Source organism: Monodon monoceros, unplaced genomic scaffold, assembly GCF_005190385.1.
Source record: "Monodon monoceros isolate NGI ecotype Baffin Bay Population unplaced genomic scaffold, NGI_Narwhal_1 Super_Scaffold_15, whole genome shotgun sequence".
NCBI lineage: Eukaryota > Metazoa > Chordata > Mammalia > Artiodactyla > Monodontidae > Monodon > Monodon monoceros.
Window position 1 is genome coordinate 57,460,984 of NW_021703771.1, and position 26,784 is coordinate 57,487,767.

General features: G+C 39.5%; 1 protein-coding gene across 18 annotated transcripts in view; it reads right to left on the reverse strand.

Annotated features, from left to right (window-relative positions):
* Positions 1 to 26,784, reverse strand: part of EPB41L2 (erythrocyte membrane protein band 4.1 like 2) — a 268,070-nt gene that overhangs the window by 170,060 nt on the left and 71,226 nt on the right. The window contains exon 1 of one of the 18 annotated variants that reach the window (XM_029223491.1): positions 24,616 to 24,666. The exons of 15 other annotated variants lie outside the window; for them this stretch is intronic. The gene's annotated coding sequence lies outside the window, so the exon portion shown is untranslated. Of the gene's footprint in view, positions 1 to 10,410; positions 10,586 to 13,520; positions 13,592 to 24,615; positions 24,667 to 26,784 lie in introns of those variants that run through there. 2 more of the 18 variants (XM_029223490.1, XM_029223489.1) reach the window with 2 other exon arrangements.

The window sequence follows — 26,784 nt, forward strand, 5'->3', positions numbered from 1 at the left end:
GAGGAGGGGCAGGATAGGGGTAAGGGATTAAGAAGTACAAACTACTATGCATAAAATAAATAAACTACAAGGATATACTGTACAACACAGGGAATATCGTCAGTATTTTATAATAATTATTAATGGAATATAACCTTTAAAAATTGTGACTATGTTGTACACCTGTAACTTACATAATATTGTACATCAACTATACTTCAATTAAAAAATAAAAAAATAATTTTAATAAAAAACAATAGGGCTTCCCTGGTGGCGCTGTGGTTGACAGTCCACCTGCCGATGCAGGGGACACGGGTTCGTGCCCCAGTCCAGGAGGATCCCACGTGCCGCAGAGCGGCTAGGCCCGTGAGCCGTGGCCGCTGGGTCTGCGCGTCCGGAGCCTGTGCTCCGCAACGGGAGAGGCCGCAACAGTGAGAGGCCTGCATGCCACAAAAAAAAAGAAACAATAGGCAGGGACAGCAGACACAGCACACTGTCTCCTCTCTTGCCAAGGATAAAAATACTCAAAGGCCTGGCACCCTGACTAATGGGAAATTTCACAGCTATCTTCAAAAGTGGTACAAACTTGAAAAGTTCAAAAAATAAAATACACTTGATTTTTCTTTTTAAAGATTTGACATATAATTCACATTCCATAAAATTCACCCTTTTAAACTGTACAGTTAGTGATTCTAAGCATATTCAAAAGGTTGTGCAACCATCACCACTGTTTAATCCTAGAACACTTTCATCATCCCCAAAAGAAACACTGTACCATTAATAGTTACTCTCCAGCCTCTCCTTCCTGCAGCCCATGGAAATCACTAAACTACTTTCAGTCTGTACAGATTTGCCTATTTGACATTTCAAATAAATGGAATCATACAACTTGTGGCATTTTCTCTTAGCATGACATTTTCAAGGTTCATCCATGTTGTAGCACGTATCAGGACTATACTTGTTTCTTAAAATATTATTCACCGTCTTTCGCAAATCATGTATCTGAGGAGCCCCGTATCCAGAATATAAAAAGAACTCTTACAACTCAACAATAAAGACCAAAAAAAGAAATTTTCTTGATGGGCAAAGGATTTGAGTAGAATTTCTCCAAAGAAAAAGTGACCAATAAGAACCTGAAATGATGCTGAACATTATTAGTCATTAGGGAAATGTAAATCAAAACCACTATGAGATACCACTTCACATCCGCTAGTATGGCTATAATCAAAGGCAGACAGTAACAAGTACTGGTGAGGTTGTTGGAAATTTTGGAACATTGCTGGCAAGAATGTAAAATGGTACAGCCACTCTGAAAAGCAGTTTGGCAGTTCATCAAAAAATTAAACATAAAGTTACTGTATGACCCAGCAATTCCACTCCTAGGTATATACCCAAGAGAAATGAAAACGTATGTTTACCACAAAACTTGTAAATGAACGTTTCTAACAGCATTATTTATAACAGTCAAAAAATGTAAACAATCCAAATGCCCACCAACTAATGGATGGATAAACAAAATGTGATACATCCATACAACAGAAAATTAAGTAGTCTTGAAAAGGAAGACTACTGAACCTTGAAAACATTATGCTAAGGAAAAGCCAGATACAAAAGGCCATTTGTATAAAATTTCCAGAAAAGGCAAATCCACAGAGACAAGAAGTAGATTAGTGGTTGCAAAGGGCTGGAAGGAGGCGAGAATGGGAGCAACTGTTAATGGGTACAGGGTTTCTTTGGGGGGTGATGAAAATATTCTGGAATTTGACAGCGGTGATGGTTGAACAGCCTTGTGAATATACTCAAAACCACTGAACTGTAAACTTTAAAGGGGTGATATCTCAATTAAAAATTAATAACTTTTCAATTGTTACATACTTGTAATAGGCAAGCATAAAAACATTCATTCAGTCAGTCAGCCTATATTTAATGGGCCCCTACAATATGCCAAGTCCCAGGCACATGAATAAAAGACTACCTTCAAGGAGCTAGCAGAGTCGGCGTATAGATAAATGAAGAGCATGCTGCTTAAAAAGCACAGCACAAACCCTTAACGTGGATTAGGAGAAGCGAGTCATTAGGCAAGCCTTTCTGCAAAAGCTGACATTTGAGTTGCTTTAAAATAATGAGTATTCATTATTCAGGCAAGAGAATCAAAATGGGAAGCACGTGCCAGGCATAGGCAAGGGTGTAGAAACACGAGGATATTCCTCCTGTAGGAAACTACAAGTACTGAACAACAAAACACTGTACAAGCGAAGTGGGGGCTTGTGAGTGGGGATGTGAGGGAAGGAGGACAGTGAATTGCTAATGATGAAGTAGGAGAAGTAGACAGGAGCCAGAACATAAAAGGTTTTACATGTCATGCTAAGAAAGGTCTGGAGGTTGATTTAAAGGCAATGAGAAGTCACAGAAGCACTTTAAGTAGAGGAGTAAAGTAATCCAATTCACATTTGGGATAGCCCAGCCTTGCTGTAAAGTACAGGATGAGAGAAAAGAATGAAACAGAAAGGCATCCAGGAGGCTGGTGCTATAATCCAGGCATGATAAGATAATGGTCTGTGCTCTGGAGGAAGCAGTGAGGTATAGGATAAGAAATGAATCAAATGGTAAAGACAAAGACTGGACATGACGTGGTGTCTAACTGAAAATAGCAAGTCAAAGAGAAGCAAGAGTCCAGGAAAAGTCCCAGGTTATGAGAGCCTGGGTGATGGTAGAACCATCATAGAAATAGGGAACCCGAGGAAAAGAAGGTCTGGTTGACACAATTAAACTTGATTTTTAGTTCATTGCGACTGAGAAGTCTGTGGCCACTTGACACACAGGTCTTAAAAGGAGACCAAATACGCACTAGAGATACAGATTTGGGAGTTGTCATCACATGAGTGATAGCTAAAAGCACAAGTGACATTGACGCCGCCTAGAAGAAAAGTATAGTTCGAGCTTAGAGGGCCCTGAAGAGAACACTTATAACCACCAACATTTAAGGGCCAGGCAGAGGGAAAAGGCATAAGGGTGAGAAGAAATACACAGTGAGACAGGGAGATCAGGGGACAGTACTGTCCTTGAGGGCAACGCTACAGAAGAGTAAACAGTTATGTAACTATAACATACACATGTCCAATCTTACATCTTATTCTTATGCACTTGAAGTTCAAAATCATGTCTTCCAGTAAGACCCTGAAGAGTACTTGAACTGGCTCCATATTGCACAGAAAATCTTTTTTCCTTCTTTAAGGTACCATTTTACAGGTACCAATTAAGTGGAAAATATTATTTACATTGATCATGAAGTGACCAAAGTTGACTTTCAGCACATATTCTCTAATTGCATTTTGAGAGCTGAATCAATACCCTGGTAAAATTAAAACAAAAATGCCTCACCCTTGTCTGAGCTAACCAAGGTAACTGGCGGCTCTCTAATTACTTTGGCTGTGAGAAACAATCTGGAGACTGATCAACTAAAGCTGATTTTGGGTCAAAACATTTCAGAAGCCATGAAATATAAAATGAAAGTTCCCACTATTATGTTAAAAGCGTTAATATCTGCATTTTCGTCCTAAGCTCTATCACTCACTGCTCACTGGGTCAGACACCACGCTTAGGGTTTCTGCTCCTCACAGCAGCCTACAGCGTAGGTATTAGTCCCATTTTGCAGTAATAATGGAAGAGTAGAAGTTAAGTGACTTGTCCAAGGCCACTGAATGGAGGACCACACAGCTGTGCACACCTGTACTTTGTAATGCAGTCACAACTCCACTGTGTATGAAAGAAGGAATCAACCAGAGCCCTTGGCTTAGTCCTCAAAGAAGATTCATGCCAGTCTGTCAAAACGACTACAGAACAACATGAATCTATTCTGTGATTTGCTATAATTAGCCCTGCCCCTCCCCCAATAAGAAATATACCAGTGAGTTCCCACCACCAAGAAAATCATATTTGAAGGTTATTACCTGGCCATGTAATCACAACTGAGCTGATGGATCAAAACCAAAGACAAGGGCTTCCCTCGTGGCACAGTGGTTAAGAATCTGCCTGCCAATGCAGGGGACACAGGTTCGAGCCCTGGTCTGGGAAGATCCCACATGCCGTGGAGCAACTAAGCCCGTGAGCCACAACTACTGAGCCTGCACTCTAGAGCCCATGAGCCACAACTACTGAGCTCGCGTGCCACAACTACTGAAGCCCACGTGCCACAACTACTGAAGCCCACGTGCCTAGAGCCCGTGCTCCGCAGCAAGAGAAGCCACCGCAATGAGAAGCCTACGCACCGCAAGAAAGAGTAGCCCCCGCGCGCAGCAACGAAGACCCAACACAGCCAAAAATAAATAAATAAAATTAAAAAAAAAAAAAGACAAGGTGCTACTACAGACACAAAGAGCACAGGTAAACCACACCACACCACTGACTCTCACAAGGCAGTCCTCCTCAACCACAACTGTACTCGCAAGACTTTTAAGTTTTATGAACTTTAGAGCTGAGCAGTGCTGTCCATGCAAAGGGAAATTACAAGATAAAATACAATGGAAATGGCTAATTGGATTGTAAATATTCAACAATAAGGGTAGATACAATTTATGTAAATAAGTACATTCTTAAAATAGTTTCAAGAGGCCAACAGTGTTTAAATCAAACCTAAACACCATCTTCTTTGTTGACAAAATGGTTTCTTGAACAAATTACCACCATCAAGAAAACATGATTATAGCACATCAGTTTACCATAATTATCACGCCTGTAGCGCTCAGAGTTTCCAATGTGGATAAGCCTTTAAATACCACTGCCCACTAAAATGGAAACTCCTGCAGCCCTCTACTAAAATGAAAGCCCCCTGAGGGCTGGGATCTCAGGATCTTTCTCTTTTTTTCACTGCTATGTTCCCAGCATCTAGACTGGCACATAAGGGGCACCAGAAAGATATTTACTGAATGAGTGTTGTGAGATCATCTGGCCTAATACCCTCATTTTATCTTAACAACAAGGAAACTGAGACTCAGAACGACTAAGAGATTTGCCTGAGATCACAAAGCCAGGTGGGCAAAGCCAAAAACAGAAAGAACTACAGTTTCCCAAACTCAAGCAATGCTCATTCCACTAAGCTTTAATTACAAATATCTAAAATTCATCATTAGTATAGTTATATAACATACTAAGTAAAGACCTCTCTACTTACCAGCAACCAAAAAGAACACTGCTGTGAACAGCCAGCCCATTAGACAGTCATGTGGTTTTAACACAATTACCATGTTGGCATGCTCCATCCGGATTGACAAAAGTGTTCATTATTGTAACAGCTCCGTGAGAAAAAAGCATGCATCATTTAACACACAACCAAGCAGAAAACCATCATCAGTAGAGAATCAGCACTGTTCAGGTACGGAGCTGCGTTATGAGAAACTATTCTTTTTTCTGATGCTTAAAAAAGGAGGTAAGTTCCAAGGTGCTGTCACTACCACTAGCTTAAACCACCTACCCTGTAACATTATGCTGCTGGAAAGCGCTAGCCCTTAATCACAGCACAACAGCAAGCAAAGCCAAGCAAGAAGATACATGCACAACTCTACACACTCATACAAAGAACTTCAAGCAAGAAGTTCATGCTAATTATTGGGTCCAGATGTTTCCTTAAAACCTTGAGAGAACCAGTGCTACTCTAAGAGACCTCACTGTGAGTAAAATCCCTGAACAGGGTTAGGTGCTGCTGCCAGCTGAGTGGCTCCCATCCTCTGCTGAGATCACAAGCAACAGGAGGTCTTTGATTTCTATCAACAGAGCTCAATCCATTCGTTAGGGGACTGAAGATTTACAAAAGGGGGAAATACGCATTTCTAAACTTGAAAATGCAGGTATGGAGAGAGGCTTTCCTTTGAGTTTTGAGGCAGGAACAAAATTGTGTGACAAATAACAAACTTAAAAAATACTGGCAACGTGTACACAGTTCCAATTCGGTCATTTTCCACTCTGACAAATCCTGTTTTTATCCGTCGTGTGACCGGGCAGAGGATATGGTGAGCCACTTTCTGATACCTACGATCACTTGCTTATGTTCATCTCCCCAAACAGACTGTATCCCAAGAAAAGGGCTTTTAATAGCCCGACGACCTTCCCTTAAAGCGCTGGCTGTGAGAGAAACAAAACAGCAACCCCAAGAAAGGAATGATTCAGCAACACCTAACTCTGCTTAGGAAGTAATAAGAGTGATGCTTCTCAAATAATAGCCAACATGTTTTTAAAAAGGGAAGGGGGGGCTTCCCTGGTGGCGCAGTGGTTGAGAGTCCGCCTGCCGATGCAGGGGACACGGGTTCGTGCCCCGGTCCGGGAGGATCCCACATGCCGCGGAGCGGCTGGGCCCGTGAGCCATGGCCGCTGAGCCTGCGCGTCCGGAGCCTGTGCTCCGCAACGGGAGAGGCCACAACAGTGAGAGGGCCGCGTACCGCAAAAAAAAAAAGCAAAGGAGGGAAAAGGAGGAGGAGGAAAGGGAGGAAACAGGAAAAAGAAATATCTGGAGAGGGAGAAGGAATAACAAAAACAGGCAGGCTGAAAGCTGACTGCAAGTAATTCCTCTCCCTTGTAGGTTTATTTTTCTTAAGTGTCAAAAGGTCTAGAAAATACTATATCCCATATCCAAATAAGTACAACTACATTCCAAAGGGACTGTTATGTTAGTTTAAATTATCTATATGGTGAGGATAAACAAGAGTTACTTTTTACATAATTCAAAGCTGCCCACCCCAGTTACCTTAATAACACATTATATCACTTGTTTGGTTTCTTTAAAGGGTAAAGGACCTATAAGAGAGACAGAACTATTTCTATAAAGATATAAGCAAACATCTGGTTTAAATTAAAACCACATATACAAAAGATAGGAAACTGTAGCCCTTTACTAATTCAAGTCTAGGCAGGATCGGGTTACATTCAGAGCATGAATTTTCCTCCAACCTTTCTACTTTTTAACAGAACTCAAATTTTGTTCAGCTTTTCTCGCTTTTCCCGCTGCGTGCCAGTGGAGGCTGGCTCCAGGTTAGGCCACAAGGTAATGGTCTGCTGGTCTAGGGCAATCATGGTAGTTCCCCTTCCCTTTGCCAAAAAGACATGTAAAAGGTCTGCTGGTGGGGGCTCCTGGGGAAAGATTCCTCCTTCTAAAAAAAGAGCCATGAGACGGCCCCTCTTCTTCTTCTGAACACTGTATACATGATTCCTAGAAAGGCTGTTACCATCTTGAATAATCCATGAGAGGGGATGGTCTAAAGACAAAGTAACATATAGTAGAGGGCATTGGCGAGAGGGTCACAGAGAAGAGGACCAGCCCACTGCGCATGCTACACGTGGCCAGGTCCAGCGTTTGAGCTTCCTGTTATGTGAGAAAACATACTCCCCTACGGTTTAAACGATTAAGCCGGGGGTGCGGTTACTTGCAGCCACTATTAGCCTCTGTGTAACCTGAGTAAGCATTAGAAAATAAGCCCTAAGAAACTGGGAGCACATGCAGAACATCTCAGTTAATTATTACTCCCCACTGCGTTTTACGGCCCTCACGTCTAAGAGCCATGGTTGTCGAAATGTTCCACTTTTTTCAGATGCTCAATTTTTAAAAACCTAGTATTTGAGTTAATGTTAGTGAGATAAACCATTAATTCTTCATTCTAACAACTCTAAATAAAAATGAAACAAATTAAACTATCTTAGAGTTCAAAGTGTAAGGTTCCCCTCCTTCATATATTGGAGAGGAGGGTATATGAAAACAAAGGCAGGGCTTCGCTGGTGGCGCAGTGGTTAAGAATCCACCTGCCAATTCAGGGGGACGTGGGTTCGAGCCCTGGTCTGGGAAGATCCCACATGCCGCAGGGCAACTAAGCCCATGCGCCACAACTACTGAGCCTGTGCTCTAGAGCCCACAAGCCGCAACTACTGAGCCCGTGTGCCACAACTACTGAAGCCCGCACACCCGAGAACCCTCGCACCGCAATGAAGAGTAGCCCCCGCTCTCCACAACTAGAGAAAGCCCACGCGCAGCAACGACCCAACACAGCCAAAAATAAATAAAAATTAAAAAAAAAAGAAGACCAAGGCATTATTCTCTACAATGTCCAAGTCAAGTAACACCCAAGATAATTGCTAACAATATTATTTGTTAATAGCAAGCCCCTGCTGTTCTCATCAAGTCAAGAAAGAAATCTGTGCCAGGCAGTCTCCTCCACAAGCAACTAGGTCATCCTAGGAAGAGCTGCCCTTCCCTGGAGCTCAGTATACCGGAGGCTGTGCATAAATCGTCAAGGGTCACAATACTGCACATCATTCTCATAATCAAAATGCATATGAACCTTGTCATATTGGGCACTCTGACAGCGCACCCTCACCAAGGTGACAGAGACATCCAGAACACTGCTGGCTCTTCATTAATCAACTATGCACACTGAGTTGTATGGTCAGAATTACTGATGAACTGCATTTGCTCAAATTCCTTCTCTCAGATGGGGCCCTGATTTTTGTAAAGGCCAGAGCTGGAGCTACATTCTTTGTGTGCGAAACGCACTAATCTTTGGATAAAATAACATGATAATTTGGAGATGAAGTCTGGGAACTAAACAGACCAGGATTAGAATTCCAGCTCTGTTTCATACTAGCCACGTAACCACGGACAAGTTATTTAGCGTCACTGAGTCTCAGCTTCCTCATAAGCAAAACAGGGATATTAATACATACCTGCCCGGTGACTCTAAGGATTAAATTAGATGCTATACATAAAGTGCCCGGCACATAATAAATTCATAATAAATGGCAGGCCACTGTCATCATATAGGGATTCTATAAAAGAAGGGACTGTATCTGTTTCTTCACTAATGGTAGTGATAGAATCAACAGTAAGGACAGAAATAATAAATAATGATAATATGAGCTATCGGTTGAGCACTATTCCAGAGACTCTGCATGTCGCAATTCCTTTAATTCACAACCCTCTGAGGTAGGAACTAAAATTACTCCCACGTTGCAGATGAAGAAGGTAAAAGGAGGATAAATAACATGGGCAGAGCTACACAACCGATAAATGGAAGAGGCAGGATCCAGACCCAGGCCATCCAGCTCCAGAGACTTTAGGCAATCCTGCCACCAATCCCAAACAACTCCACTGTTGTATAACCAGAACCTAGCATAATTCCTTAAAGTTCATTATTTGCTGAAAAACAAAAATCAATAAGCTATTACTACCATTTGGTAGTTTACAATCCTAAGCAACATGTTCTAATTGAGCCCCTGATGAGTCTTACCCACTTTCAGGATGTGGGTTATATCACTATCTAAGCCCCTCCTTTCAAAACAAATGTTTTCTGAGGACTTTCATAGCATATGTACCAGATATCAGCAATACAGATGAAAGAAGCCCACTCCCAGCCTAGTGGGGGACAGAGGTACCAATATTAGCATTAACATATATTTAAACCACTTGTCACTGATTCAGAAATTTTGGTAATTTAGATTTTGAAATTAGTTTTGAAAAGCTGACATGGTTTTCTTTAAAACTACCACTGTCACCTCTTCAGGAAGTCACACATGGGAAAGCTTGGTTAAACACTCATAAAATACAAATAGGCATCATGCTTTTTAAGGAGCACTTAATTCTCACTCTCAATTGTATTTGCTAGAAACATGTTTGCTGTCTAGCAAAACTTAAGTAATCTGAATAAAAAGCCAAATAAAATAGTACTGATTATAAATTCCCTCAACATCAAAAACTCCAAAACAAATTAAGTCGGCTAGGCTGACCAACCCCCCGCAATAGGGAAAGAAGTGGCTACTGGATGAGTACAGAGTTAACAGGAAGAAAAGAAATACAAGGGACACATGAACCCATGAGAAGATGCTTACCACACCCATAGTAAAATAAATACAAGCTAAAAATTCAGAATGGAAAAATCCAAAAGCTCAGTTATGTAATCATTGATCAAGACTATGGCAACAGAGGCATTCTCAGAGAGCTACCAGTAGAAGAGTAAAATTATGTACGGATGATTCACTATAACACTGCCTGTAACAGCAAAAGATCAATGTCCATCAACAAGTGACATTATGCTACATTCATACGACAGAATACTATGCAGCTATAAAGGATTAAAAAGAGGAAGGTTTCTACTCCTGTTATAGAAATATCTCCAAGTTACCATGTTAAGCATAGAAAGCAAGATTCAGATAGCACATATGATATGCCACACCTTGTGGGTTGAAAGCAAAGTGCGTGGAAGGTGTAAATATGTGAACCCACATGCACATGTTTGCCTGTATATGCATACAGAAAATAGCAGCGATTATGGGGAATGGCGGTTGACCCTGGGTAGATGAGGTACAAAGGAGCAGATATGGAGACAAAGTTTTCACTGAGCAGAAGTCTGCACAAACTGAAGCACATAAACACTTTAGTAGGAAGGCAATACTTACGCATTAAAATATCTTACGCATTAAGTGAACCCAGCACAAGTGGTCAGCTTCCTTGGAGACAACCCGAATGCCACACTGCCACAAGTGACGGTGTCACCTTGCCCTGTCACATAGTTCTGGCCTCAGAACAGTCTGGGTGCAAAAGCCTTCCAGTCTATTCCGGCTTAGCAGCAGCATTAAGATAACCTAAAATAAAACTCATTTCCTGGTATATGACGTTTAAGATTATCTCTAGATCCTCAAAGAAACCGATTTCTGCTAACCTCCGATTCAGCATACTTCACAAACCCACCTCTTACCCTGTACAGACTGCTCTCCAAAGTGGGACAAACTCAAAACCTAAGCTTTTAGAGCAGCCAGACACCTTTTAAGAAGTATATCAAGTATCTATTAAAAAAACAACTTATAGTTTTTCCTAATAGTTCCTTAGGAAACCTTGCTAGCTTTTCATCCTTCTTCTCCTCAGAGTGGAGTTAAAACAAAAAGCTGTCTTTTGCTAACAATAATACTGGTGCCTACACAGGTAGGCCAAAAAGATTATTCCTAAATTCTCTGCTGGAGGGGTTGGAACAGGGAACTTGGAAACAGATTTCTCTGAAAGTTGAGGAAATGTTTTCAAAGGAGGGTAAAACAGAATGGGAAGATTCTTACTAAATTCCTAGGCTGGTCACACACAAACATCTCCAATCTTGGTCAGCAGTTTCCTCACTTATAGGGAAAGGCAGGAATAAAATTGGCTTGACCAGCCCAAGGATGTCATGTTTCCTGTCTACACCCCTTCCCTGCCCAGCATCTGCTCCTCTGCGCCCATGAAGGGGGGAATCTTCTGTGCAGATGAGTAAATGCATGTTCCCAGTGCACTGTTGTTATGCATCCGGTGGCTTCTCGATGTCTTTTGTGATGTTTCTAGTGTTCGGGGAGCATTTCTTTGGACCACCATCATTACATAGAACATTCTAGAGAGAAGAAAAATACACTTATGTGCAGTTTCTTCTGATAATGACATAACCAGGCTCAAAACAGAGCAAAAACACCACCAAAATTCCCTCCTGGTGGTTACAGATACCAGGGAGTATACTTTGTCTCAGTTCATCCCACAACTACCTTCTGCATGGGATCCCTACTCAGCCCCATCGGTAAACTCACTTAGTATTAAGTGGTAATCTACAACGTAAACTCACTTAGTATTAAGTGGTAATCTACAACCAGTCTAATACTATTTTTCTATGAATCGAACTCTAAATTCTTTAGCTAAAAAATGACAGCGGTTCAGCAGGCTTTTCCCAAATAAGCTAATGACAAATCCACCAAGGTTAACTGCACAGGATAAATGCACAGGCTGCAGACGCTGCACTTTAATAGGTCATAAGACAAAAGCCTGTCAGACTCAATCAACTCCCCACACTATGACAAGGCCACCAGGCTGGAGCCTACACTGATCTCGCGCTTTCAAATCCTCTTCTCCATAAGCTTTGGAATGCTGCAGTTGACAGGCGTAAATATCTAAACCTTGTCAAATATAGAATTCACTTTTTAAGTTTTGGTCATTAGCTCTTCTGCCATTTTACAATATTTACAGCACTGCCAAAGAGTTATGTCAACGCATAGCATGTATTTTTAAAATATGAGACTATAAACTGAACGATTTTTCTCGCTTAGGTAAGCAGATCCCAGTGTTGACGCCAGTCTTCCAGTCGGTCAGCAGAAGGTGCCATGGACTGTTAGCATGTGGACCCTACAAGCCTGGTATGATAAAAGCAACGTTCACCAGGCGGGAAAAGCTGTAACTACAATGCAATTACAGACATGCCATTTGGAATGCTTAAAAACTTTTTTCCCCCAAGTAGTTCTACTGTGAGCATTGGTTTAGTTCAAAACTACTCAGCAAAAGCTTCAAATAACTATTTTTTAGGTGGGGCTGGCCAGGACAAGTTTTTACTTTGGCTAAATATATTTGTTTCTTTGGAGGTAAGATTCTCAAAATTCAACATCTGTAAACGTGATTTGGTGGAGGAGTCTGCTGGAGAATATGCCAAGCATTCAACCCTTGGAATCCACCAAGAATTTCAAGCCAACAAAATGTCAAAGTTTAAAATTTCCCTTTCCAACTTTGTGATCCAGCTATGACGTTAAACTATAGGTCATCAATATACCATACAACGTGCAATGGAACACTCCAAAGGAGATGGTCCACAGGGGAGGTGCGGGTCCTATGAATGGCTGTCCAGATCATCAGCATCAACTCCACAGTCATCTATTCCCTCACCCAAGTTGCCAATAATTTGAAAAGACAATTCTTTGTTGAACCTAAAAATAGAAAACTTAAACTTCACAAGGATACATGCACCCCCCAAAAAAAATACTAGGTAATTACCTCAGTCTTATAAAAACATTCCCTGCAGTGTCAACAATAAAGAAGGAACTTACAGAGGTCATCTGGCCATCACAGTAGTACTGCTTTTCACTTTGTTAGAAAGTAGCATCAAAGCAAGGTTCTTTTTGAAGGAAGGTTGTTAGACTGGTAAAGTATATCAAGAAAAAGCATGAAGACAATTTTTTCTAAGTCTGGATGCTTGAATCTGGGCAACACGATGAGTTTTCACATTTCTTCAATGTGACAACAGATTAAATATTCAGTAAAAGATGTTGATACCTATTATTCAATTAATATTTACTTAGGCTGCGACAGCATTAAAACAATATACAATTCTTGATAGTTCTTAATGGCCACTAATCTGCAGATTCTAAAAACAAATTCAAATCTCTGCTAGCCACAATACATTTTTTTAATCAAAGGAGTTAATTTATAAAATGCTTCATCTTCATGCTAATTAAATTGAAATCTATCATCCTTTAACATGTTAAAAAAAAATAACTGTACACTATTAACCTTACATATAGTCCTCACTGTGCTTTAGGAATAATTAACTTTCGTATAGTGTACTGTACCACTGAACAAATCAATTGTGAAACAGCAGGGCAAATATATAAAACCAGCTGGCTTCATTATTCTCATAGGTCAAACCAAAAAAAGCAATTATGTTAAAGATAACCTAACAAAATTCAACATTTGAATTTTGCAAATAAATGGTCTAAAAGTACATACGTACGTTTCACAGTGCTTGGTTCAAATATAACTGAATATATTCCCTTGCCAGATAGTACACATAATCAGATTCCATCTACTCTGTACATTAGTATTATCCAAATTTTCAGTCTCCTAGATACTGATAGTCCCAAAGGCAAACTTTCTGCAAAAGCAAAAACAAACAAGCATGTATCACCAAACCTAACTGCTACAACAGAAATTTCCTAAAAATCTCCCCCTTCAAATACATACTCAGCTTTTAAAAAAAGTACATCGAGCCCGTTGTCTGCTGTTCCCTGTCATTAGAAGACTGGAAAGCTGATGGAAATCCAGCTTCCAACAGCTTAATGAGCAAGACCGGCCCCACCCAGGCCAGACCCTGCTGGAAAAGGGCATGCTCAGTAGAAAAGCCCAGCTAGGTTCCAAGTTACTTCATTCCTCAGCTAGAAAATCCACATGGGTCAAAGAAACAGTCATCCTCCTGCTGCCGGTTCTACCCGCTAAAGGAAGAACATTTTACATAAAGAATAGTTTTAATGGTACAACTGTAATCCTGTGATTATAACTGCTTACTATTCTACTACTGCTAGGAATTCTTTCCTCATTTTTTTGTATCGTGTTTACATTGCTTTGGGTTTGCACCCCTCAACTTTGTTTTTATTTCGTGTCATTTTAATCCACCCATAGACACCAAAAGTACTGATACATGTGTACCACATATAGTCTAATCAGCTTTATTTATAAACTGATATATATTTTTTGGTATTGAAAAACCACTCAAATATATAGATATTTCATTTTTAAATACTGAAAACTGGATTTTGATTCATTTGTAAAATTATTTGCTTATTCACACACAGTATGTAAATGGAGGCTCATTTTAATCTAGATTTATAGGTATCATCATATAGTTACAAAGTTGATAAGTTCCTGTTTTATTATTATACTGTCATCCTAAACTGAGCAATGATGGATACAAAAGGTAATCCTACATCCATTTGTCATAAGAATACAACTACATATGGAAGCAAAAATTTAAAGTCACTAAAGGAAAATATTTATTTTAAGATTCAGGTCAGAGAGATCTGAAAAACAACCTATCTTCCTTTACTCTACAATACCAACACACCCCCCCCTTTACATTTCCGCAATTTAAATTCTGCTTGTTTTTTCCCCCAGAATAGATATTTACATTAACAAATCAGGACCAAGATAGTCAGACCCTTTATGGCTGGATCCACGTATACATTTGTATAACTTGACCCTGCTACTGTACCATACTGCTCCCCAAACAAGCAATTCTTAAGTCAATGAGTATTATATGTTCACATTAACCTACCATAGTCTTAAAAAAAAAAAAAGAAAGATGTTTTTTATTACGAATAAAACACATTAGATACTTAAATAAACAAGATATCGCTCCTAGAGAAAAGGTAAGGTTTGCTTTACAGGAACTTAATGAAAATATGTTTCAGTAGCAGCTCTGAAGAGATTAACCTCTGTCAAAATGAACAAACAAACTTAAATTAAAAAGAAAAAGAAAAAGACATTCTATATAATGGAAGTAAACTTCACTATCCACCCACCACAAAGTTTTCACTGGTTCACAAAAGGGCAATTTGGTGAGTTTTTTAGTAGAGCCAATTTTATTCAATTCAAAGCATCTTTTATTCAGACTGTATTCCTCCTACATTGTTTAAATGCTGTATTTTTTCAATAAAAACTGCAGTAGAGTGGCAGATTTACTTCAATATGCTCACTTGAAAAAATACTGGCTCCAAACCTTTTTCTAAAATGTATTGCTCCATAGAATGCAGAAGTCTCAGAACTACTGACATGAGCACTGGATCCAGTGGAGCTGACATTGGTAGATCTCTACAATCTGTCCCAGGCATCTCTCATCACCCCTGTGCCTCCTGCCTTCCTAACTCCCCTACTTCCATCGACTGAACTGCATCCCCCCCCCAAAATTCATGTATTGAAGCACTAACCCTCAAAGTGATAGTATCTGGAGATGGGACCTTCGAGAGATAATTAGATTTAGATGAGGCCATAAGGGTAGGGTCATCGTGATGGAATTAGTCGCCTAAGAAGGGACACCAGACAGCTTGCTCGTTCTCTCTCGCTTTCTCTCATCTTGCCATGTGAGGACACAGAGATCAGGCAACCACCTACAAGCCAAGAAGGGGGTCCTCACCAGAAACTGACCAAGCTGGCGCTTTGATCTTGGACCTCCAGCCGCCAGAGCATGAGAAATAGACTTGCTGTTTAAGCAAGAGAGTATATGGCCTTTGGTTATGGAAGCCCAAGCTGACTAAGGCAGCTACTTTCTTATAGAACCCAATGCTACTGCTCAAGGTCTTCTGCTGGCTTCAATCCTGCCCATAAGACATCAGAATCTCATGGTTCGAACAAAGGTTAAGAGAATTAAGACAGAAGGTGAGTTCTGTGGCTCTATGTTTTGGAAAAAGAACAAACCATTAATACAGTGGATAAAAGAGAACCCAGAGAATTTAAATGAGTTTCCAAACTCATATACCCAATAAGTGGTAGAGCCAGAATTTACACCAATTTGCTCTGCCTCAAAGCCAACACTAGTGGCGCTGGTGGTATAGTGGGGAGCATAGTTACCTTCCAAAGCCAATGCACTTTTCCACCAATGCTGCATTACCTCAATTTCAACACCCTTGCTTTCCAAATGAGTAAATTAAACCCAAAGAAGTGAAATAACTTATAAATAAGGTTACTCAGTGGGTTACTGGCAGAGAAGTTACTGAATACAAACGAGGTCCAGTGTCATTTAAATTATTTCCAATAAGATTTTAAACATGTTAAAGTACGTAAAATACTTATGCTAAAACATCCACAAATGTCTAAATATAAAAAAATCGTTCATATGAACGTGTATCCATTACATCTGTCTTAGAAAGGTCCTAAATAGCCTCGTTTTGACACTGTTTTGTTGCTCCATTAAAAAGGGGAACTAGACGTTTATCCTCAGAATATTATTTTTTAAGTATTCAAGGGAGTTGGCTGGGAGCAGGGGGGGAGGAGGGGTTTCCTATATTTGTATATGTGAGTTTGATGTGTAAATAGAATCAAACCCAGTATCATAATTTCTTGACTTTTTAAAAGTGTCCTGGGACTTCCCTGGTGGTCCAGTGGTTAAGACTCTGCGCTCCCAAGGTAGGGGGCCCGGCTTCGATCCCTGGTCAGGGAACTAGATCCTGCATGCGGCAACTAAAAGAGCCCGCACACAGCAATGAAGATCCCACGTGCCACAAGTAAGACCCAGCACAGCCAAATAAATAAGTAAATATATATATATATGTCCTACTTCCTGTCTTGGAGGAAAAGGAATGGAACTGAATAAGATGTGGAGGATGGAATAACCTGATGGTCACTCAAAGCTCCAAAACCATAAGGGACACAAACTCTGTGCAGAAAATAAAGTTCTCAGTGTCACAGAAAGACAATGAGGAAGATGGTTCCTTTCAGTCTCCCACCTCTATTCATCCAGCCTCCATGTGAGAAGCAATCATCTGTCAAGCCAGAAAAAAAGCAAACGCAACGTTCTGGCATAACCCTAAAATAACCTAAAAAGTACTGCAGAAAACGAACAAACACCCCTCTGCTTTTGACTCTAATGATTTTACAGAGAATCCAGTCTTCCTATATACCAATCATCATGCAAGACTATCCTTCCTGAATAAACATGGAGAAAAGTTTTACGACTCTCTCAATCTGGATGAACTTCAACTGGTCTACAGAATTTTCTAACAGTCCACGTTTCGTAGGATCACTGCTATCTGGTGTCAACAAAAGAGAAAAAAACAAACCAAACAAAAAACAAAACAACCACTACACTACTTCCACGGCTTCTATGCCGAAGTTATCTTTTGACCACGCACCAGCGCGGTTTAACTTCTCTCAAGCTCTGAACCCAGAATAATTTGCACAACTGCACATGAGCCATTCACAAAGTCTCTTTCCTACCACATTTTGTAAAATGTAACATTAGAAAGTATTACAGATTTATGAGACTCTGGGAAAGAAAAGTTCTGTATGACCCCAGATTTTTACAGGGGGTTTGGAGAGAGAGCAGGAACAGGTACAGGAGGGAAGAAAAAGAATAAAGGGATGGTGGTTGGGAATCTCTAAACAAAAAGTTAATGTTTTGAAACCATCTAAAAAGTGTTAGGACAAAGCAATAATTAATCCACCCCCCCTTTTTTTTAACTTCAAAACTCAAAAGCATCACTATTAGAATTACACATTCAGACCAGTACAGTAATCCAGCATTTACTTTAAAACGTATTATTTTCATTCCACTTACATCTAAGAAACATTTGCTGAGTTCCTCCTTCACCCCAGACACTGGTCTATGCCCTTAGGACTGGAAAGTTCTTCCCCACACCAGCCCTCAGGGAATTCACAGTCTAGCAGGGAAGACAGATATATAAACAAATAATTATACCACATGTGATAAGGGCTATAACAGAGGTACAGGAAAGACACAGCAAAGTGGACAACTCCCTTGGGGAGGACAAGGAAGGCATTACAGGATTACAATGTTTAGGCTCATTCGTCTCTCATTTGAGATGAACAAATGCTACTGCTAATAACATGGTAATGACCCTCCTTGCCTTACGGATTAAAAAATAAACGTACTTATCACAAAGCCCATCACATGCAAAGCAGAAACAAAATCATACTAGCACCTGTGCAACACCCTACATAGGACTGAGCAAAATGGGGTTCTTATAGAATAAAGAAATATAGAACCAAAAGAGATCTCAGCATTTATGTACCTCTAGTTCTTGCCTTTCATACACAGGGAACCTGAAACCCAGAAGTTAGGTTACTTGTCCAGGTTACACAGTAAGTCAGGAGCAGAACCCAGAGGAGATATCAGATTCTGCCTAATAATTCCATTGCCTTTCCCTACTGCAGGCTGCCCTGCCCGGATGTGAAGGAAAGGGACGAGACACTGTTGAGGAGACAACCAGCAATAGAGACCCTTTATGGCTGTCCAAGGCCCAGAAGAAACTGAGAGCCCTGATGCTAGACATCCAGCAGACCCCAAAAGCTCCCCAACTCTGCCCCACCCTCTAGACCCAAGAAAAATCCTACACCTTCCCACTCCCCCCAAAATTATGTTTCCGAAATAAAGAGATCATTGCCGAGAAATTATTTACTCTTCCCAATCTGCAGCAACATTAAATTCATGCTCCAACAGTCTGGACGTGTCTCCATTTTGTCACGTAGCTAACGAAGTCTGTAAAATGAAGGTACCAGGAGATAACCTGCCTATATAATGGGATTCTTGTGAGCATCACAGGATAGCCACCACGATAGCTACCGGTAAAGTGCAAAATGCTAAATGAATGCAAATTACTATTAAACACAGAATTTCAATCATCAAAAACATTCATCTAGGCTTTCTCCTCAAAATGGTTGAATATATCATTACATTTCTTAAAAGTCAAATATTAACCTATAGTCATCTTCAACCATTTATTTAGGTTTTTTACTCAACTTGTAGAAGGAAAACTGTTCCCCCACCCTAATCTACCCTCCATCATTTCCCTCCTTTTCTTTCTTTCCCTTTAAAATGGCCACTACGATTTCCAACACTCCCTACTAGAACCACATAAACATCAAACCTGTCAACACAAGTTCTTTTCAAAAACATATTGTAGAAAGTTGAGCACTTGAGACAAGCCGGGGAAATGTTAAGGTGTATGCAACATGCAGTGCACAGCTACACGTCATGCCCTAGGGAGGTACAACCCCATCTAGGGGTCTCCTCCTCACTTCACCTGCATCATAGCCAACCTTCAGCCTGATATCTGCCATCTACATGGTTTGGGCACTTGTCTGAGAATCCAGTGTACTTCCAACCCTCCACACCTTTATTAGCTCCATAATTTGAAACCGTAGCTCCACTCCTTTCTTTCCGTAGCTTCATCTTTAAAACTTAGCCCTCCGAACTTGGATTATGAAAGAAAACCCTAAGCACAAGTGCTAATACATTCTCAAGCCACAGCCCCTACCCATCCAAAACAATAAACCAAGATAAAACATTTATATTTACAACATAAACAATAAACAACATTAAGCTAGAGTATTCACCATTACCTGTGCCTATGAGATCTTGAATTCTGTACTTCTAGGTTTTGCTAAGATCTGTTCATCCAATGAGGAACTGCTCTTTGCCTACTACTGATAGCTGCTGACAATACACACCTGTGTAAAACTTGGCTCCAGCAGCGCAAGAGTATTTAAATAAATAACTATATCCCAAAGAGAATAAGAGCTAAAATATAGGAATAAACATTTCAACAGTACAACTGACTTGACGAGGTGACATTTGAGCTGACATCCCGCGGTGACATTTGAGCTGACCTTGAAGGAGAAGGGGGAGCTTACTGGGCCGATTGTAAGCCGGTAGAAGCACACCCCTCACCATTGGAACAGTAAGTGAAGGGCACAGAATCATGAAAGATAAAAGCACTGCAGGGCTTCCCTGGTGGCGCAGTGGTTGAGAGTCCGCCTGCCGATGCAGGGGACACGGGTTCGAGCGCTGGTCTGGGAAGATCCCACATGCCGCGGAGCAACTAGGCCCGTGAGCCACAACTACTGAGCCTGCGCATCTGGAGCCTGTGCTCCGCAACAAGAGAGGCCACGATAGTGAGAGGCCCGCGCACCGCGATGAAGAGGGGCCCCCGCTTGCCGCAACTAGAGAAAGCCCTCGCACAGAAACGAAGACCCAACACAGCCAAAAATAAATAAAGAAATAAAGAATTATTTTTAAAAAAAGAATACTGTGTAGATAATTTTTAAAAAAAGAAGAAGTAGTTCAGGTTGCGGGAAGATATATATGTGCCAGAGATGTTCTGGTTGTTTTGTTTGGTGCAGGCTTTTGGTAGGAAAGACAAAGTAGGGAGAGGTTTAAGATACAAAGGAGAAAAAGGAAAATGAACGTCAGGTAGTTTAGAAGAGAAAGAAAAACGATCAAAACCTCGAGAGAAGAGTTTAGTCTTGGACAGCAGCGGGGACACCTCTAGCCTAGAGACCAAAGAGAAGGTAACTGGAAATATACATGGGCTGGAAGAGGAAGAGGTTTAAGAAAGCTAGAAAGACAGCAGTGCACCTGGAGTCCTATTCTCCATCCCAAATAACTTTGATAACTTTGGAGCATTTAAAAGAGGGGGAAAATAAAACAGACAAGAGAAAATATAGTCAATCTCCTAAAATACATTCAGTAATAATTCTCTTAGCATTCATGTCAACATAGGATTCAAGATGGGTTAAACTGTACAATTTTCAACATGAAAAGTTATTGGCATTGTAAACATTTCAAACCTTGGCGTGCCCCACATAATCTGCTATCTTCTAATATATAAACTGATTTGTAAATCAACATCTATTAAATTACCAAGAATATAATAAAATGAGTGCTATCTTCATATCTTCTGTATAGAGGCAGAAAAAGAAGCTAAAAAATAAGTCACTGAAATCACAAGGTTTGGAGGGGGGTATTTTGTTTTGCTTTAATTATAGCATGTGCCAAGGGCTTGGCTAAATCTATTTTACAAGATACAATAACTATAACTGTAATTCCTATTCTCAAACTGTGAAGCCTATGTCTCAATAAGATGTCAGTTTAAAAGACAAGACAATAAAGACCACGGTCACCACCAGAACCCCATAAGAATATGTGAAAGCTTATAAAACAAAACTCCTTTTATAGAGTTGAATCCTTTCCAGGGTGGGTCTTTAAGACATTCTGACAGTACACACAAATACTATCTCTGGAACAAAACCAAAAAGGCACAGCTGCAAGACATCTTCCACTGCAGTTATAACTGACTCAATAGCAGTCCTTCCTTTGAGCAAGAGAGTCTATGAAAGCCAGAAGCAGAGCTATTTTCCCCTACAAACTGCTTAGTAGAATCACTTTCTCCTGATCCAAAATTGTAGCTTTATTAAAAAGCTAAAATAGACAACATGCAAGTACAACTTCATAATAAATTTATAAAAGAAAATATAAATAAAGCTTGAAAAAAGTATCTATATATGGTTTCCATTAAGAAAAATCCCCAACTGAACCAAAACTATCCTATAATACAAGGATATACACATTTTTTTAATTACAACCCATCACCATCACAAACAGGAAATTTGGATTTGCCTTAACAGAATTTTTTCCCCAAATCTCTAAGGAGTAGCAGTGACCAAAAAAATTTAGATGATTAGTGTTAATATTCTCAATACTGACTTGAACTTTTGATATCTGGATATTTGTGACAGCTAAGAATAAAAAAGTCAAAGACCTTTTGAAATCAATTAGGTATAACCCCAACATAAGAAAAACAATTCAAGTAACCAAATCAATACTTTATTTGTGATGCTTTCCAAGCTGGAGTTTTGACTACGTTTCTATAGCAACATCAACAAAATACTCTTATACAAATACGTCTGCACCCAAGATGAAAACCACTAACCACTTCTCTAGTTCATTCTTACTGGCTTCCAACCAAAAAAAATTAAGAAAAAAAAAAAAAAAAATCAGCCTTCCTAAACTTCATTCCAGAAACTTCAAAACCTAAGGCTTAAGTATGTAACAGTTGCAGTTAACCACAACTGTGAGATATTCTCAAATTCTTCAGAAGGGAGGTTAATGACAGAAGGTATAATTTTATTACTTTTCTGACAATAACTCATTAGGAACAACAACAGAGATGAGAGTGGAAGAAATTACTAACAAATGACATACTTGGAAAATTATCTAAATTCTAGAGAAACAGAACACTGAAAACTGTGCCAAAATGTAAAGCAAAGAAGTCAATATGCTAAAGCCAAGAGATAAGCAAGTTTCTCTGTGTAAGTTTCAGATATGCTTTCAAAATCTCTTTTGTTGGAACTGTTTTGAAGTAAACAAAATATTTTACTGGGATTAACAGGCCTGCCTATTTTGTGAGCAAGCTCTCTGCTGAGTTATTTACAAACACCCTTAGTTATGCCTCAAAACATCTCTGCACAGTAATTATTACCAAGTTCATTTTATACGTCAATAAAATGAGGCTCAGAGAAATGAAATAACTTCCCTTAATAAGCACGGAATGCAAAATACTACAGTAGTTAATCGTCAGTCCTGGAGTTAGACAAACCTGAACCTGGATTGTCAATCCTGGAGGTAGACAAAGCTGAACCTGGATACTGGCTTAACCTCCAATTACTATGTAGGAGACAGATGCCTCAGGTTTGAAGCCAATTCTATTTTACCTTAAATCAATTAGGTACAACTCCAACACATTATACATTTTTTACATTACAACACAACGCTCATGCAAATTCCCAGCTATACTTCACTAAATACCAAAATGCAGCCTTTACATAAACAGTCTCACTACCTATGCCTCACATTTGCACGTGGGCTTCATACAGGACTTTACTCAACTGTTTCTACTCTAATACAATACACTCTCTTAAAAAATATTTTATCAATGGAACAGGATAGAAAGCCCAGCGATAAACCCACGCACATATGGACACCTTATCTTTGATAAAGGTGGCAGGAATCTACAGTGGAGAAAGGACAGCCTCTTCAATAAATGGTGCTGGGAAAACTGGACAGGTACATGTAAAAGTATGAGATTAGATCACTCCCTAACACCATACACAAAAATAAGCTCAAAATGCATTAAAGACCTAAATGTAAGGCCAGAAACTATCAAACTCTTAGAGGAAAACATAGGCAGAACACTCTATGACATAAATCACAGCAAGATCCTTTCTGACCCACCTCCTAGAGTAATGGAAATAAAAACAAAAATAAACAAATGGGACCTAATGAAACTTCAAAGCTTTTGCACAGCAAAGGAAACCATAATCAAGACCAAAAGACAACCCTCAGAATGGGAGAAAATATTTGCAAATGAAGCAACTGACAAAGGATTAATCTCCAAAATTTACAAGCAGCTCATGCAGCTCAATAACAAAAAAACAAACAACCCAATCCAAAAATGGGCGGAAGACCTAAATAGACATTTCTCCAAAGAAGATATACAGAATGCCAACAAACACATGAAAGAATGCTCAACATCATTAATCATTAGAGAAATGCAAATCAAAACTACAATGAGATATCATCTCACACCAGTCAGAATGGCCATCATCAAAAAATCTAGAAACAATAAATGCTGGAGAGGGTGTGGAGAAAAGGGAACACTCTTGCACTGCTGGTGGGAATGTGAATTGGTTCAGCCACTATGGAGAACAGTATGGAGGTTCCTTAAAAAACTACAAATAGAATTACCATATGACCCAGCAATCCCACTACTGGGCATATACCCTGAGAAAACCAAAATTCAAAAAGAGTCATGTACCAAAATGTTCATTGCAGCTCTATTTACAATAGCCCGGAGATGGAAACAACCTAAGCGCCCATCATCGGATGAATGGATAAAGAAGATGTGGCACATATATACAATGGAATATTACTCAGCCTTAAAAAGAAATGAAATTGAGCTATTTGTAATGAGATGGATAGACCTAGAGTCTGTCATACAGAGTGAAGTAAGTCAGAAAGAAAAAGACAAATACCGTATGCTAACACATATATATGGAATTTAAGGGGAAAAAAATGTCATGAAGAACCTAGGGGTAAGACAGGAATAAAGACGCAGACCTACTGGAGAACGGACTTGAGGATATGGGGAGGGGGAAGGGTGAGCTTTGACAGGGCGAGAGAGAGCCATGGACATATACACACTAACAAACGTAGTAAGGTAGATAGCTAGGGGGAAGCAGCCGCAAGGCACAGGGATATTAGCTCGGTGCTTTGTGACAGCCTGGAGGGGTGGGATAGGGAGAGTGGGAGGGAGGGAGACGCAAGAGGGAAGACATATGGGAACATATGTATATGTATAACTGATTCACTTTGTTATAAAGCAGAAACTAACACACCATTGTAAAGCAATTATACCCCAATAAAGATGTTTAAAAATATATATATATTTTTTAGAACTACATAAGGAAAACTGTAAAGCACAAGTGAAAATTCTGGATCTTTCTTCCAAACACATACATATAACTCAACAGACACTTACCTGGCACATAATGTTAATGGATAGGTATACCATATCATGCCTTTCTTCAAAGCTCTGAGAACTATTTGGGAAGACCAGAGAAGTGCAAATGAAAAGCCATCCCCATAAACTTGTGAGTTAACTGTAAATACATGAAGTATATGCCTATGGGCACTACAAACACATATATCAGATTTCCCAAAGCAGTTCTGATTTCAAATATTCCGTCCCATTCTTCTAAGGAAACTTACACATTCCGGATCACACATAACAACTTTTTAAGTGAGATAACATAACCATCTAATGTAGGGATTTGGGACTAAGATAACTGCAGGCTAGAATGGTAAATAGAAAAAATTTGAACAGAACTTTGCAAGAAAGGATAGATTGTCCTCGATGGGAAAGAGGGACAGGGACATTCAAAATAGGCGAGAACAGTCCTTGGGCAAGTGAAGCAGCATGATGCACAAGATATTTTGGAGGTCTGGGGAAGCAGTGAGCAGGGCAGTGGGCTGACTACTATCACTGGATCAGTCACATACAAAGGTAAGTCAGAGGTAATGCTGAAATATGATAGCTGGAAAGATTGTTGAGGGCTTTGAAGACCAGTAAAAGGACTCTAGGCTAAAAAAGATAGGTCACCTCGCCTAAAGTTTTGTTTTGGTGGTGGGTTTTTTTTTTGGGGGGGGGGTGGTAATAGTGTTATTGAAATACCATACAAGTTACCCACTTTAAGCATACAATTCAATGTTTTTTAGGATACTCAGTTGTGCAAATATTACAACGAACAATTTTAGAACATTTCATCAACCCAAAAAGAAACCCCAAACATCCCAACTCATTCTATGAGGCCTGATACCAAAGCCAAACAAAGATGTCACACACAAAAAAGGAAACTATAAAACAATATTCCTAATGAATATAGAGGCAAAAGTCCTCAACAAAATATTAGCAAACCAAATTCAGCAAGATATTAAAAGGATCTTACACCATGAGCAAGTGGAATTTACTCTAGGAATATAAGGGTGATTCAACATGTGAAATTCAGTCAATGTAATAAATCATATTAATAGAAGGAAGAAAGAAATACATGATCATCTCAATAGAGAGAAAAAGTATTTGACAAAATCCAACATCCTTTCATGATAAAAAACACTCAAACTAAAAAAATTAAAGTAAAAACAAATAGAAATAATAAAAATTGAAGGAAACTTCCTCAACATGACAAAGGTTATCTAAAAAAACCCCACAGCTAACATAATAGTAAATGGTGAAGACTGAAAGCTTTCCCCCTAAGATCAGGAACAAGACAAGATGTCCCCTCTCACCACCCCTCATCATTCTATACAATTTTGTACTTTAAAGTTCAAGCCAGGGCAAATAGGCAAGAAATATAAAAAGCATCCAAATAGGAAAGGGAGACATAAACTATCTCTATTTGCAGATGACATGACTGTATAAATAAAAAATCCTAAAGAATCTATTTTAAAAAGCTAACAGAGTAGTTCAGAAAAGTTTCAGGATATAAGATCAATATGCAAAAACTCAGTCATATTTCTATACATAAGCAATAAAATCCAAAAATAATAACTCCACTTAGCATCAAAAAGAATAAAATACATAGGGGTAAATTTAGCCAAGGAAGCATAAAACTTGTACACTGAAAACTACATAACATTGTTCAAAGAAATCAAAGACGTAAATAAATCCATGTTTATGGATTCAAAGATTTAATATTGTTAAGATGGTAATAATCCCCAAATTGACTGACAGATTCAATGTAATCCCTATCAAAATTCCAACTGCCCTTTTTTTTACAGAAATGAACAGGCTAATCCAAAAATTCATATGGAATTGCAAGAGTCCAGATAGCCAAACTAATCCTGAAACAGAAGAACAAAGTGAGAGGATTCACACTTCCTGATTTCAAAACTTACTACAAAGCTAGAGTAATCGAAACAGTATGGTACGGGCATAAGGCTAGATACCAGTCATTGAACAGAACTGAGAGTCCAGAAATAAACCCACATATCTATAGCCAACTGATTTTGACAAGGATGCCAAGCCCATTCAGTGGGGAAAGGACAGTCTTTCCAACAAATGGTACTAGGACAACTGGATATCCAAATGTAAAAGAATGACTCTGAACCCCTACCCCACACCATATACAAAATTTAACTCAAAATGAAC